This window comes from Lissotriton vulgaris, chromosome 3_1 (assembly GCF_964263255.1).
Source record: "Lissotriton vulgaris chromosome 3_1, aLisVul1.2, whole genome shotgun sequence".
Taxonomy (NCBI): Eukaryota; Metazoa; Chordata; class Amphibia; order Caudata; family Salamandridae; genus Lissotriton; species Lissotriton vulgaris.
The window spans coordinates 1,243,727,986-1,243,733,691 of record NC_141689.1 but is presented as its reverse complement, the minus strand read 5'-3'; the positions used below and the strand labels follow the sequence as shown (position 1 = coordinate 1,243,733,691).

The window sequence follows — 5,706 nt, the reverse complement described above, 5'->3', positions numbered from 1 at the left end:
GGTAGAAAGTGAGAGGCTAAGAGAGGGGTGAGACAGGTGAACCTTGGCTTCTCTGTGAGTAATTTTTAGAGGGTTGCATACAATGGGCAACAGGCAAAACTGGTGGGGCCACCTGCAAATGGAAACTGTTAAGATACACACACCTACACACAGATTATATATATATATATATATATATATTCACAGAAAAAACCATAGGTTATAGACCATATATAGTTAGGAATTTGCATTTACAAAACCTTGAAAATTCACTGAAAAAACCATAGGTTATAGACCATATATAGTTAGGGATTAGCATTTAAAAAAACCTTATTTTATTTGCACAAAACCATTGAAATTCCATATATAGTTAGTTGCACTAACTATATATCGCGGACCCGCAATCCACTGCTAATGATGTCACATATTACATCATTCATGACATGGTCAGTGACATCACTGATGACATCACTGATGACATCTCAAATGACATCACTGATGACATCACTGATGACATCACTGATGACAACACCCAGTGACTGTATGTTTCTGTAAAGTTAAAATATGTCTTACATATTGAAGAATGAGTGGATGTATAAGTGTCTGGATGAAGGATTTAGTAGGTGCATGACTGACTGTATGAGAGAATGATTAAATGTGTCTCACTGAGTGTATGGGTTAGTGATTAAAGTGTCTTAATTTGGCAATCATTATTTATGTTGTTCTGTAAACTGCTGCATGTTTAAATCAGTAGCTATATCAGTAACTATATGGGTTATTGAATGGTTGCCCAAGTATTTGTATGGGAGACTGAGTATGTGTGTGGGTGGCTGGGAGGTGTATAACTCTGTGCATAGATGTAAATGTAAATGTAAATGTATAGGCATTTATATAGCGCACTACTTACCCGTAGGGTCCCAAAGCGCTTCGTCCACTGCGAAACCCTTCCTGGCTTCCCTGAGAGATGGTCCCTTAATGGGTATCTCCAGGGTGAGACCAGGCGTGTGAGCAGTTGATTCCCTAGGTGTATGGGTTCAAAAGTGCATGTAGAAACAGCTGTATGGACAGTTGACTGTGTGCATGAGTATATTGGTGAGTGAATGGATATCTCAGTGCTACATGTCAAAGTAAGTACATATGTAAAACACACTCCATGTGAGAGTTGACATATATAAATAACTGAACATAAGAGCCAGTGAATGTGTGAGTGGCTGTATGAATCATTGTGAACTTGTATCAAGGATTGTATAAGAGAGTAAATATGTGTTACTATATGTTTGAATAAGTAAGGTGTGTATAACTGTATAGTTGAGGAAATGGAGATGTGATTGATTCTTTGCATGACTGACTAGGTGTGTGAGTAACTCCATGGATGTGTGACAGTCTGTGAGTGCCTGTTTACACTGAGTGTATCTAAGGTTATATTAGAGTCTGAAGATGTATTATCACATAAATGATATCATCAGGGATGTAATCAGTAATGTCAAATGAGATGTCAGTGATGTCATCAGTGATGTCATTTGAGATGTCATCAGTGATGTCATCAGTGATGTCACTGACCATGTCATGAATGATGTAATATGTGACATCATTAGCAGTGGATTGCGGGTCCGCGATATATAGTTAGTGCAACTAACTATATATGGAATTTCAATGGTTTTGTGCAAATAAAATAAGGTTTTTTAAATGCTAATCCCTAACTATATATGGTCTATAACCTATGGTTTTTTCAGTGAATTTTCAAGGTTTTGTAAATGCAAATTCCTAACTATATATGGTCTATAACCTATGGTTTTTTCTGTGAATTTCATTGGTTTTTTAAAAGCTAATATCTATAGCTGTAAAATATATTCTTTATTAAGTGACGTATCACGTAGCCCGTGAGACGCCTCATGATGCATCGCATAACCGTGACGTATCGTCTCTGCAGCGCAAACCAAACCCAAAACGTAAGCGCGCCAGAACACGCTTAAAGATATATATATATTTTTTTAACCTTAATTAGACAAAATCCACACGTGCACATATCACAAACGTTCAAAAAACACAATATGTCGGACTCCCGTTACGCTGCCGGTTAGCTGCCCGGTTAACGTACCAGGAAGCACCTTTACCACGAAAAATTGCAAATTTTTTTTCTTTTGCCCCGCAGGGAACTTTAATAGCCCCCTCATCAATCCTAGGGGTTCAGGAGGGGTCTGCCTTACCCCTTTCATTCATTTACACCTTTTTTTTCCCACCTCTTGTCTCTCGATCCTACCGAGAGACAAGATGGCGGCCGCTCTGGACTGTTTACAATGTTGACAGCCAATCAGCTACTCCTCAGGATTTTTTTTTTTTTTTTGGGCCCCGCGTGGTTTTATAATATCCCCCTCATCAATCCTATGGGGTCAGAAGGGGTCTACCTTGCCCTCTTTCCTTCATTTACCCCTTTGTTTTGGTCTCCTCTTGTCTCTTGATCCTACCGAGAGACAAGATGGCGGCCGCTCCGGACTGTTTACAATGTTGACAGCCAATCAGCTACTCCTCAGACTCCCGTTACACTGCCGGTTAGCTTCCCGGTTAGCTGCCCGGTTAGCTGCCCGGTTCGCTTACCAAGACGCGTCTCTACGGCGAAAAAATCGGATTTTTTTTTTTGGGGGCCCCGCGTGGCTCTATAATATCCCCCTCATCAATCCTAGGGGGTCAGAAGGGGTCTACCTTGCCCCCTTTCCTTCATTTCCCCCTTTGTTTTGGCCTCCTCTTGTCTCTCGATCCTACCGAGAGACAAGATGGCGGCCGCTCCGGACTGTTTAGAATGTTGACAGACACCGGAGGGCCAATCAGCTTCGCATCGCAAAGTTCCGATACGCGAAAAGTTCGCTAACCGGATCGCTGCCCGGAGCGCTGTTACAGATATATATCTTGATTTAAACGTTAATTTCTTAAAATCCACTGAAGCACATATATTGAGACCTAGCAAAGGCACATCGGGCTAACAGTCCCTACAATTTTGCCAAGTTTCGTGGAAATCCATTCAGCCGTTCGGGCTAAAAGTGAGTCCAACCGCCCTATGGAAATTAACATGGGAAAAACGCGTTTTGGGACCCCCCTTTTTTCTCGGCCCCCCCTTGACGAACCCCCCCCAAATTTCCAGGAGCTGCTCAGAAACAAAATGTGCCATTTTCCTGAAAATTTCAGCCGATTCCGTCCACAAACGCCAAAGTTATTAGACATAGAATTTTCAGAAATCCCATAGGGAAAAAATCCTAACTATATATACCTACTGGCGATAGCCAGTAGGTAATATATGGTTGCCGTGTGATCAAGGCAGGGATCTGCCGAAACGTGTCATGAGGATTTTGGTGACGTTATAAGATAATAAATCCAATAGCACCAAGTTGGGTCTGCCCCGTCTTTAGTGTGAATCCTGTTGGAAGTTGGATGGAGCGATGCATTATTGGCATTATTGAAAAAAAACGAAAAAAAAAGATATATATATATATATATATATATATATATATATATATATATATATATATATATATATATATATATATATATAGTTCCAACAACTGCCACTTGCTGCAGAACACTGCAAAAAGACCCGGCACTTTACAATCTTGCTGCCGCCAGTCGCCACTCTCCCCCGGCTCCGTCCCACCTTCTCTCAACCCCTCTTTAAATTAATTGTAACCAGGATAATTATTATGCTCATTCGCACTTTGTTTTCTGAACCTTCACCTATGGAAGATCAGGGCTACCGGGAAAGAAAGTTCGACGTGCGGGACACCTTCAGGGAATCCTGATCCTGCCCCCACCGCATTCTGAAACACTTGAGTAAGACTTGGGGCCAGAGTTCGTCTGCCTTGTCTTATCACTACATCGTATCCATAGAGGTTCCTTCCATCAAATTTATTTTTCCGAGTTTTAACCTGATCACCTCTCGTCCGTCAACATGGTTGGATTCAAGCCTACAGATGTGCCTGCCACTGCGGCTGTGAAGTTCGTAGGGGCTGGGACCGCTGCCTGCATCGCGGACCTGTTCACCTTCCCACTGGACACTGCCAAAGTCCGGCTCCAGATACAAGGTGAGAGCAAGTCTCTGCCCGGCCAGCCCAGGGCGGCGCAGTACAGGGGCGTGTTTGGGACCATCAGCACCATGGTGAAGACAGAGGGCCCCAAGAGTCTCTACAACGGCCTGGTCGCCGGGCTGCAGCGCCAGATGAGCTTCGCCTCGGTCCGGATTGGGCTGTACGACTCAGTCAAGCAGTTCTACACCAAGGGCTCTGAACATGTTGGCATTGGCAGCAGGCTCCTTGCCGGATGCACCACCGGAGCCATGGCCGTGGCCATCGCCCAACCAACAGACGTGGTGAAGGTGAGGTTTCAGGCCCAGGCAAACGTCACCAGTGCCAGCCGGAGATACAAGGGGACCATGGAAGCCTATAAAACCATCGCCAGGGAGGAAGGCAGGAAGGGCCTCTGGAAAGGTACTGCACCCAACATCACTCGCAATGCCATCGTGAACTGCACTGAATTGGTCACCTATGATCTGATAAAAGACCTACTGCTGAAGTCCAACCTTATGACAGATACTCTTCCCTGTCACTTCACCTCTGCCTTCGGTACTGGATTCTGCACAACTGTGATCGCCTCCCCAGTGGATGTAGTGGAGACTAGATACATGAACTCTGCCCCCGGCCAGTACGGCAGCGCCTTAAACTGCGCGCTCACCATGTTCAGAAAGGAAGGGCCTTTGGCCTTCTACAAGGGATTTATGCCCTCGTTCCTTCGGCTCGGATCCTGGAACGTGGTCATGTTTGTCACCTACGAGCAGCTGAAGAGGGCCATGATGCAGGTCCAGGTCTCGTGGGTGGCTCCCCTCTGAGCCCGCTGGGAGCATGGTTTAGGCTGCTCCAGATCTTGCACTCAGGATTGTTCTAACTCTACCTCTAGCCTTGATTTCTCTTGTGTTTCTAGGTATTGTCTGCTGTCCTGCCGTGTGCTTGCACATTTTAAGACTAACGAGAACAGCTGGGTCTCCTAAAATGGGGATTTTTTTAACAGTAACTTGTGCTTTGCTAGTCTTGGGTGTTTAGCTCTTCTGTACGCAAAAAAATAAATTCATGTGAAACAAACATTCCCTACATGTACAATGAGCTGCACCCTTCTATTTATTTTGTCTGGTTCTTTCATCATTGCTGTATGTAATGTTTAAATGGCTGGCACTTCCTTCTGCTTACTGTCTAATTTAAGAATGGTCCTCTGTGTTGGTGAGTGGGTCTTGATGGGTGGGAGGTGATAAGTAACATCTGTGCCAGCAGAACAGGGGAGCTGAATTTTATTGAAAAAAGGGCCTGTGAATTCACTTTTAAAATTGCAGCAATGGTACCCCAATGTTTGTCACTTTTATAAAAGATGGTTAATAAAATTTAAAGATGACAAAAAAAAAAAAGAGTGCTTCCATTGTGGCAGTGGACACGCCACATATGTATTTGCAAACAAAATCCATAAGGATTGGAGCACTCACAGGTTCTCGATTTTTTTTTCTATTAGCCATATGCGTTTCAGCAAACACTGCCTTTATCAATGGCAATAAAACAAACATATTGTCACATGACATGTTCATTTTTCAAAATAAAACAAACTATATGTTATACTACAAAAATAAAACATAAACAGAGTTTACCATAACAGGATTCACCTGATGAAAAAAATGTCAACTATACTATACCAATCAATAAA

The 5,706-nt window shown here is 43.3% G+C and overlaps 1 pseudogene across 1 annotated transcript; it reads left to right on the top strand.

Annotated features, from left to right (window-relative positions):
- The first annotated feature begins 3,567 nt into the window (after positions 1-3,567).
- LOC147727730 (dicarboxylate carrier UCP2 pseudogene) lies at positions 3,568-5,416 on the top strand (annotated as a pseudogene). Its single transcript, XR_015309340.1, has one exon. The product of XR_015309340.1 is annotated as a dicarboxylate carrier UCP2 pseudogene (transcript).
- Positions 5,417-5,706: the final 290 nt, after the last annotated feature.